At 42.3% G+C, this 10917-nt stretch overlaps 1 pseudogene; it reads right to left on the reverse strand.

Annotated features, from left to right (window-relative positions):
• Positions 1-3403: 3403 nt before the first annotated feature.
• LOC129462327 (large ribosomal subunit protein eL15-like) lies at positions 3404-6822 on the reverse strand (annotated as a pseudogene).
• Positions 6823-10917: the final 4095 nt, after the last annotated feature.

Consider the following 10917-nt stretch of genomic DNA (forward strand, 5'->3'; position numbering starts at 1 on the left):
AATATAGCTGATCTAGTCACAGGGTTGCCCTGTGACAGACGCAGGTGAATTGTATTCCCTTTGAATTCATAATCTCCTCTCCTATCTTCCACAGGTCATTATCTTATCTTGATATTCTTAGTGGTATATCTCTGATAGGCAAAAATGCCTATTGCCTATCTCTCTCTCTCTTTTTTTTTTTTTTTAGATGGAGTCTCACTCTGTCACCCAGGCTGGAGTGCAGTGGCATGATCTCGGCTCACTGCAACCTCTGCCTCCTGGGTTCAAGCAATTATCCTGCCTCAGCCTCCCAAGTAGCTGGGATTACAGGCATGCATCATCATGCCCGGCTAATTTTTGTATATTTCATAGAGACGGCGTTTCACCATGTTGGCCAGGCTGGTCTTGAACTCCTGACGTCAAGTGATCCGCCCACCTTGGCCTCCCAAAAGGCTGGGATTACAGGTGTGAGTAACCACGCCCAGCCAAAAGTGCCTATATCTCTCATGGAAATTTTTTCCGTATACTTCCTCTGCTCTTGAATTAATTGGCTGAAAAGTCAAGAGCAAATGAAACCCTACAAACATATATCTCTGTAGCAGCTGAGAGCAAACCCAATTCCTGACACAAACATATGTAACCGCCATTTAGGGGATCAAGAAACATATAAGGATGATGCCTGAAACTGACAAAGGCTCCAAACAGGGTAGAACATCTAGGTGTCTATAGTAAATCCTTTGACTTCTTTCTGGAAGAAAGGATATATCGTCCTCCTGGCTCCCCACGGGAGCATCCTACGGTGGTGTTTCAGCATCTGTGGGTTTTGCAATAGTAGGGAGATGATGGTGAGAATTGTCGCCTATCTCACTCACAATGGCCTCTGTGGCCTAGCCACTTTACCTCTTTCACCTCATCTGCTCTCATCTCCTCCCCACTAACTGTGCTCCAACCATATATACTTTCTGGGCATTTTTCAGACAGGCCAGGCATGTTCTGGCCTCAGCTATGCACTTGCTGGTCCCTTTTCCTGTAACACTCTCCCCCAGATATGCTTCCTCACCTCCTTCAGGTCTTTACTGGAATGTCACCTTCTCCGTGAGACTTCCCCTAACCATCGTAATTAAAAATTGCAATCACCTCCCCCTAACATGTCTTCTACCCATCCCTGCTTAATGTTTCTCCATACAGCTTACTGCTTACTATGTTCTATTTATCTTACTTACTGCCTGTATCCCCCACTAAACTATAATACCATGAAGACAAGGGTTTGTGTTTTGTTTGGTCCCACCTACATTCCCAGGGCTGGCCATGTAGTAGGCTCCCAATTTCTCTGTCCAAGTCATGGACGGACACCCATAAGAAATGGGCATAGGAGCCTTGATGGTGCTGGTAGACATGGGGTGGGAAGATTGAAGAACCGTGAGAATTTGAAGGACCTGGTGAGATTCAGCCTATTTCTGACCTGTTAGTCCTGGTTAGGTCTTCTGGGTAACCCCCCCGCTGATACTAAGTAAGAGCACAGTTTCCTGAAAACAGTGCCCCAGGAGGACGGCCCAGGAACACAAGGGTCACTGGGACAGAGCACATTGTGTGGTGGAAGGGTGTGGACAAGACAGGCTTAGGAGGGTAGGGGCAGAGAGAATGCTGGGCTTAACACTTTAAAATGCAAATAATCTTAAGAGGGACAATAGAATGTATTTCATCTAGTATTTGTGTTTTAATGGAGAGAAGTTTATGACAACTCAGGAGCTAGTTCTGATAAGCACAAGGAGAGAGGATGAGGGCACTGAGCATCTGAAATGACTTGAATTCCTGGTCTCAAGTGATCCTCCCGTCTTGGCCTACCAATGTGTCGGGATTACAGGCATGAGCCACCACACCCTTCCTATTGTGGGTTTTCTTTATCCTCTATTGGCCAAGCGATGTTCCAGCTTGTTCCACTTGCCTCATCACATGAGGAGTCTTGGTTTACCTTTTGTTTTGTTTTGTTTTGTTTTACAAGTTTCTGTCTTTTTCTTTTATCCAGATAACTCATGCTATCCCAAGAGGAGAATGCTGTCAGGGCTAAAGTGCAATAAAGTGAGGCTGGGGAATAAATGAGCAAAATGATTCCATAGTCCACTGGGCCCTCTGTGTGTGCCCTCTTTCGTCACAGTCATTTCAGATGCTCAGTGCCTTCATCCTCTATCCATGCACTTATCAGAACTGGCTCCTGAGTTGTCATAAACTTCTCTCCATTAAAATACAAATGCTAGATGAAATATATTCTATTATCCCTCTTAAGTATATTTGCATTTTATAGTAAAGTGTTAGGCCAAGCAAAGGCATTCCCAATATAGTAATTATGTAATTTCAGCATCTGCTGGTTAATAGTGGGATTGTGGAACCTAGTAACTTTGTTTCTGAAATCAGAGTCTAGGCTACTGTGTGCATAGATGAGATGAATGTGGCCTCAGCTAGGGAGACTTCTGCCCTCAAATCTGTACTTTCTCAAGCTGGGGATCCTCAGGGTCTTTGAAAGACAAGTCTACGTAGAGTAAGTGCTCCATTTTTGAGTAGAGAATGCAGAGACCATAAAATCTTTAGCCTTCACTTCTCAGAAATCACCACTGATTCCAATAATAACTTCAAATATTCAGTAAATCTCAGGTATAGAAACTGGCCAATTCTTTATCCTTTTTGTCAATTACCAAACGATTACTCTGATAAAGATGGTAAAGACTTCCATCTTTATTCCTCTGTATAGAATGACCAACATTACAACATGATGTACCTACAAATATTTAAAATAAAGAATTTTTGTCCAGGTGCAGTGGCTCACACCTGTAATCCCAGCACTTTGAAAGGCCAAGGCTGGTGGAACACCTGAGGTCAGGAGTTCCAGACCAGCCTGGCCAACACGGCAAAACTCCGTCTCTACTAAAAATAAAAAATTAGCCGGGTGTGGTGGTGCATGCCTGTAGTCCCAGCTACTAGGGAAGCTGAAGTAGGATAATCGCTTGAACCCGGGAGGTGGAGGTTGTGGTGAGCCAAGATTGTGCCACTGCATTCCAGCCTGGGCAACAGAGCAAGACTCTGTCTCAAATAAATAAATAAATATTTTTCAAAAACAACAAAAACCATTACAACACGTATGCATTAATATTTCCTGACACCACTAACATACATACTTTTAACTTTCTTACGGGTTTTCTGAGAACTATTAGTGCATTCTGCAGAGCTGCCTTCCAGGATTTGGAGACTAAAAAGCAGTTAATCATGTAAAATACTTTCTGGGTATAGTAATGAAGTCTGGTTTCACTGTATTTTTTATGTTTACTTAGCAAAAGGCTTAAATAAGCCCACAGTGATAAATGTGGCCAAGTTTCCCTTCCCCTTCATCCCTCTCCTTCCTTCTTCTTTCTCAGGAAATTGGTGTGGAAAATCACTCTGTCCTGGGATGGCAACTCTCCTTGTATCCAGACTTATCCAGAGCTCCCTCTGCTCCTTCTAGGCACATGACTTGAGCTTCATGTGCCACCACGGGCATTGAGATTACGGTTTCCATAAACAGACAGACTGAGGACGAGAAGCCTGGAGGCAAATGCCATGAGCTTCTGTGCCTTGGGCCATGGATCCTATGGAGGCTGGGTTTCTCCCCCTTGAACGCTGTGAAGCTGGTAGCATACATGATTTTAACTTTCTGATGGGTTTTGACACTGTCAATACAGACCTTAGCTCTGCCAGAACATCAGGCAAGTTCTCATAAGAAGCAGAAAGACAAAAAAAAAATCTGGATAGCATTTCTCAATGTTTCAAAATCCATGCCCTCCTTGGGAAAAAATAAAATAAAATAAAAGATTTGAAATTTCAAAATAAGCACTTTTATTTGGCTTTCCAACTATATACTTTTATCACAATATTGAATATGTTTTGTTTCCAAAACACACATGCAGCCAGACGCAGTGGCTCACACCTGTAATCCCAGCAGTTTTGGAGGCCGAGGCGGGCAGATCCCCTGAGGTTGGGAGTTCAAGACCAGCCTGGTCAATATGGTCAAACCCTGTCTCTACTAAAAATACAAAAAAATAGTCAGGCATGGTGGCTGGTGCCTGTAATACCAGCTACTTAGGAGACTGAAGCGGGAGAATCGCTTGAACCCAGGAGGTGGAGTTTGCAGTAAGCCGAGATTGAGCCACTGCACTCCAGCCTGGATCATAAGAGCGAAACTGTGTTTCAAAAAAGCAAGCAAACAAACAAACAAAAGGAAAACACATGCCTCTTTGAAAGTCTAACATCCCCCACAGAGGATCATAGGGCTGAAATGTGGGTGATCTCAGCAGGGTCCCTCTTCCCCCTGGGCTTAGGGGAACAATGGACTTGTCCAGTTCCCCGCTCTGTCTTGGTTTCACCTTTGTTTTTATTATTATTATTATTTTATTATTATACTTTAAGTTTTAGGGTACATGTGCACAATGTGCAGGTTTGTTACGTATGTATCCATGTGCCATGTTGTTTTGCTGCACGCATTAACTCATCATTTAGCATTAGGTATATCTCCTAATGCTGTCCCTCCCCACTTCCCCCACCCCACAACAGTCCCCGGAGTGTGATGTTCCCCTTCCTGTGTCCATGAGTTCTCATTGTTCAATTCCCACCTATGAGTGAGAACATGCGGTGTTTGGTTTTTTGTCTTGCCTAGTGTTTTGGTTCTATTTGGTTCTATCAGGAGTGTGTGGCAGGCCGCCCAAGGGAATGGATTTGGCAGTTATGCCAGTGATTTGATTAAGAAGAACAACCAACTGGAATAATTTGATTTGATAAGCACATTTTCTTTCCTTTGGCAGGGCAGGTAGGATGCCAGGCAAGCCAAGGGATTATATTTTTATAAGCTTAATTGTTTTTCATTGCAAGCTTGTTATATATCCAAGAGAATCATTTCAATGTGCTGTTTCTTTAGGAGGTAATATCTTTCAAGGATTTCTTTCTACTGTTAGTTAAAGAGTAATTTTAAATCGGCAAAATATTTAGTTATTCCTAATAATAATAACTGTATTATTGGGTCTAATTACCTTATGTATATTATATTATAATAATAATACATTTTTGGAAAGAAAGAAACAGATACAGAAGATATTGAAAGTGAGGAAAGGGAATCAAGGAATATCCAGAATCTTCCTTAAGAAAGGATAGTTAAATATTGCTTATTACCTGAAAACTCTACATGTCACCTGGGAGAAACAGACCCAAAGGAAGTGAGAATAAGCCGGGATGAGGCAGAAAGAAGTAATGTTAAGCAAGAAAGAAACCTTATGTGATTTTTGGGGGAACGAAGATAATTATAGTGGGGAGAGATGGAGAGAGGGCAGGCCTGTTTATCCCAGCACAGAACTTATTAAAACACACTTTTATTTTTAAACTCAAATTTTACTTTAAAATAAAGTATCATTTTCTTGCATGGAGTTCTGTATATTTAGAAGTTTACTTTGGATCCTCAGATATGTCTACAAACTTATGCAGCTATCCCTCTGGGTAGAATGTGCTTAGGAGCATAGGAAAAACCAGTTTGCCTTCTCTGTGGTTACAACCTGTAGATTTTTTTTTTTTTTTTGAGGATATAAAAACTTTTTTTCAATATTCATGGTATGAAACTAGAAATGATTATTTATTTAAAACATAAAATATTTCCAGGTTTCATTAGACAATATTTTACTTTGAAATATTACAAAATAAAATGCAAGAAATTTTATAGGAAAGAAACCATCACTTCAAGTGGCAAATTCACCCTTTAGGAATAGTTTGCCTTTCGTTTATAACTATTCAATGCTAATTGCAACAGGAAGATCATCACCAACCTAAATGGTCTCTTAAAATTTACAAAGTGTTTCGTGTCCAGAATCTTTTTTTTTCCTGTCCTAAATTGTTTATTAGGTATGAATTGTACAAACTTTACTTGTATTCACGGTAACGGTGGACCCAGAGAGTAGCTGCCCAGTGAGAACCACCAATAGTGTAGTGGAGCTTATGGCCCTTCCAAGACCCGGCTCTTTCAGCCTGCAGATGTCAGCCCACGCGTCTCCCTGTGCTTGTGGACCAGTTTTTGGTGATCCATTGGGTGTCAGGATTTCTTCTGAAAGCTTTATGGAATGGAACGATGAGGATAACCTCAAAAAATTTGTATGTGGAATCTTCACCAGCCCAGTAAGAATTGAGTATTCTTAGAGCCCCAAAGTGGCGGCCAGCTCGCTCCTCTACAAAGCACTGAAGGCTTCGAGCAAACTTTAGCTGGTTAACACCATGATGGACAGGCTTGCCGTAAGTTACACCCTTAGGAACTGGACGTTTTCAGCCACCACGGCGAACATGAATCCTATAATCTTGCTTGTCCTTGTAGCCTAGTTGGCGTGCTTTATCAGGCCAGGTAGGGTGGGGAGCCCTGTGGAAAGCAGAGAGCTGGTGGTACTACCAGCAGCAGACCCTTAGAAGAAAGTGCATGACATCAGACTGCTTCTTTCTCCATAGCTCCTGGATGTACTTGTATGCACCCACCTTGGCTTACCTGATGGCTGCCACCAGAAGGAAAGGCATGTCTAGAATCTTAATTAATATTTCAAATAGCTCTTTTTGAAATTGGCATGGCAGGTACTATTATTATTCTCGTTTTTTCAAACGTGGAAACCACAACAGAAAGAAGTCAAATGACTTGACTACGGTCATCCCACTTTCCATAGAGAAACTAGGACTTCAATAAAGGCATTCTGATTCCAAATCCTTTTTCCATCATATTGTGCTACTTCCTTAACTACCTGTATTTACAAACAGCTGCAGAAGCCCCTGAAATAATTCATTTTGGATGCAGTCCATTTAGGATTCATGGATCCTGGGCACAACCTAACCATACTCTTTCCTTCTTTCCTGCTACCACTGCCCTTCTTTTCACCCACTCCTCAAACACAAATCTAATAAAATATCTGTAACCAAAGGAGGAACTTGTGTGAGTAAATATATTTAGGAAGCAGATTTCCAAACACGCTGGAGCCTAATAAACAAGTATTTTAAAATATGTTTTATGACTGCTCTGGGGTTCCACAGAAACAGATGGACACAGAAGTACTTAGGATATATTTGGCATGTGATAGGAAATGATATCATGAGAACAATGAAAGGGGATGTGAAACACTGAAAACGTAACAGAATACAAGCAACAACTTTCCCTGCTGTTGCTTCAAAAGGTCAAAAATATAGCTTCACGCTCTTCCCAGAAATGACCAAAGAATTAAGGAATTACTTATCATATGAAGTATCACACAATGTCTTGTTCTGCCATGGATCCAGGCCCTATATCTCACACAAAGATATCTCAGCTTTTGAATACCCTTCAAAAACTACCTATTCTCTGCTAGAAAACAGGACTTCAAACCTGCAGAACTGGGCCCACTCTTCCTTTTTCAAGACTAGTAACCACCACCTTGAAGATGAGCTGAGACCTTAAAAAAAAAAAAAAAAACAACACATGCCCACCTCTAGATGTAGCTCCCCTGTCCCCTGTCAGCCAGACCAATAAGTAGGGTCAAGTGACAATACAGCTGAGTTGTGTGAGCATCGGGCCTGCGAGGGGAGAAAAAGGACTTAGACCAAATGGGACACAGGATACAGTTCCCATATACCAGAGTCTCTGGGGAGAAATTACGGAACTGGATTCTGGGTGTGCTGAACTAAGGGGAATTGAATATCATAGACAATATTCAATACAATAAAGAGTTTATCAATATGGCAGCCCTCTTCCTTAACACAGGATTTAACACTGGCAGGATCCACTGAAGATGATGGTAATGCATTGCTAGGCTGGCTTTGAAAACTTTGGGAAAATGATGGCTCACACTCACTTTATTTGAAATTCCACAACTCCATGGTACAAAGTTGAGTAAGGGGGATCAAGAGGCTCATGGTAGCAGGCAGGCTGCAGTGGCAGGATATACAATGTAAGGCCAAAATGTTCACCAACTGGCTATATTTTGTGGGAATGCCAAGGAAGCAGTTTGCCAGACCCATAAGGAATATACTAGTGAGAGGATGCCAGCCAGAGTTGTTGTGGAGTTCAGTGATGTTCTTCTCTGGAGTTCAGGGCCGAGGATAGGAGAAGCTTTACAGAACTGGGCTCCCAGAAAGCCATGGTAATAATGGAAGCCAGGTGGTGGCACTGACGCTTCAGAAGCCAGGTGGGTGCAATTATGATAATGAACTGCACTGTAGAAGTGGCAATCATAAGAGCCTGAGCCAGCAAGAGCTATGAACATGGTTAACAGCGCATGGTATTCCCAGGGCAAGATAAGTGGGCAGACAATAAGGGTATCATTCCATCTAAACTACAAAAGAAATCAAGAATGGATAATCAGGAGGTTGAATACAGAAATTAAAATGTCACAGTCTCCAGTTTAGATTCCAGACTAAGCCAATTTTCAGACCCAAAATTCATTGACTAATGGAGTGGCTTGGTCCCCATAAGGATGAATCACTATAACACCACAGCAAGTGGATATATTAATGATTCTTCCTCATTCCTTCTCAAAGGCATCTACAGCCATTTACACAGGCAACTATATTCTGAAGAAATGGCTATACCTTGACATTTTGAGAACTGTTGAACCTAAGGTCTACCTTGATATTGACAGCCAGAGACCTGAAGCCCCATCATGGCCACTCTAGCAGAGTAGGGGTATATGGGAGGCCAAGCAATGGTGGAATCCTGGTTCATGTCCAACTCACCTGGAGCCCATGGATTAACAAAGTGTTCAGTTCCCCAGTCTCTGAATGCAAGATTGGAGTGGACATACTTAGTAGTTGTCAGAATACTCATTTGGAGTTTTTGACCTGTGCAGTAAAAGCTATCATACAGTGGGAAGGCCAAGTGGAAATCTCTGAAACTGCCTCCACCAGCAATATAGTACACCTAAAACAATTTCACACACCAAGGGAATTGCAGAAGTTAGTGCCACCCTTAAAGATCCAAAGGGTGCCTGGGTGGTAGTCCCTTTTATGTTCTTTAATTTACTGGCAAATGAAATGCATGGCCCCTACATAAACCAGACAGACCTTGGCAGACAGTAGCCCCAATTGCAGCAGGGATTTTTATGTGGGAGTGGATAGTAGTAGCTTCATGTGTGTATTAGCCCATTCTTGCACTGCCAATGAAGACATACTTGAGGCTGGGATAATTTATACAGGAAAGAGGTTTAATTGACTCAGAGTTCAGCATGGCTGGGGAGGCCTCAGGAAACTTACAATCATGGTGGAAGGGGAAGCAAACACGTCCTTCTTCACATGGCAGCAGGAAGGAGAAGTGCTGAGCAAAGGGGGAAAAGCCCCTTATAAAACCATCAGATCTTGTGAGAACTCACCATCATGACAGCAGCAGTATGGGAGTAACTGCCCCCATGATTCAATCACCTCCCACCGGGTCCCTCCCACAACACATGGGGGTTATGGGAACTATACTTCAAGATGAGATTTGGGTGGGGACACAGCCAAACCATATCAATGTGCCTTGAAGGGAGTTGAGAAAGATCAGCACAGCTATAGTCAAAAAAGAGAAATGGAAGAGACCAGAAATATCTTCAAATACAGTTGAATGGTATTAAAGATCCAGCTAAGTTGAAGGCCATGGGATTCTGATGACATCCATTGTCGGAATATGTGAGTTTTCATGCTCAGAAGCCTAGATAGAGGGTCTGGGCTGCTATATTAGTTTTCTAGGGCTGTGATAGCAAAGTACCAAAAACTGAGTATCGTAAAATGATAGATGTTTATTCTGTCACTGTTTTGGGTGCTAGAAGTTCAAAATGAAGCTGTCAGAAGGGCCATGCTCTCTCTGGAGGCTCTAGGGGAGAATTCTTCCCTGCTAGTTCCTAGTTTCTGGTGGCTCCCAGCAATCCTTGGTGTGGCTTGGCTTGCAGCTGCATAGTCCCAACCTCCATCTGCACTTGGAGTTCTTCCTCTGTGTCTTCATATCATTTTCCCTCTGTGCATGTCCTACTTGTGACTGTGTCCAAATTTCCCTTCTTTCATAAGGACAGCAGTCACTGGATTAGAGCCCACCCTAATACAGCATGACTTCATTAACTTAACTAATCCCATCTGTAAAGATTCAATTTCCAAATAAGGTCCTATTCAAATGTACTCGGGGTTAGGATTTCAACACACCTTTTTGGGGGACACAATTTAAACCATAACTACTGCATAGGTCATGAGGTTAAAACATGATGGAGCTGGGCATGGCAGTGAATGCCTGTCCCAGCTACATGGGAGGCTGAGGCAGGAGGATTGGTTGAGCCAGGAGTTTGAGGCCAGCCTGGGCAATATAGGGAGATCCTTGTCTCTTAAAAAAAAGAGATATGATGGATGTTGGATGTGATAGACCGGGATAAAAGAAAAGAGTTCAAGACCATGTTAAAGAATAGGAGTAGTGGAAATCCAGGTTGGCTGAAAGAATAAGTGGCTCTGGTCAGCAACTAGAGTATTGAAGTTTATATTTTCTAGGCAGTTCCAGGTTGATATTAGATCCAGAATGGAGCCCTGACCTGCTGAGAAGGGTGAGCAGAAAGATCATCAGATTTAGCAGGTAAAGGAACATCATGCCCATGAACATTAGCATTGCCCATGATCATGGTAGGAGTTAGAGTATGAAGAAATTCTGTGGGCAAGATATAAGTGATATCTGTGAATAATCAGTGGTGATCAGAAGAACACAAGAGAATAATCAGGAAAGAAGGAAAGGACGATATAACCCAAGGATTTCAGGAGTATGAAAAAGGAATAGTCAACAAAGCTCTTAACAGCTTGATCCACATCCATTTTAATGTCACGCATCAGGCTTTCACCTAACGGTTTCAACAGTCACAGATGATCATTGCCCAGATCTGTTATTGCATTAGGGATTGTAAACAGATGGTATTCCAATTC

This window comes from Symphalangus syndactylus, chromosome 2 (genome assembly GCF_028878055.3).
Source record: "Symphalangus syndactylus isolate Jambi chromosome 2, NHGRI_mSymSyn1-v2.1_pri, whole genome shotgun sequence".
NCBI classification, from domain to species: Eukaryota; Metazoa; Chordata; class Mammalia; order Primates; family Hylobatidae; genus Symphalangus; species Symphalangus syndactylus.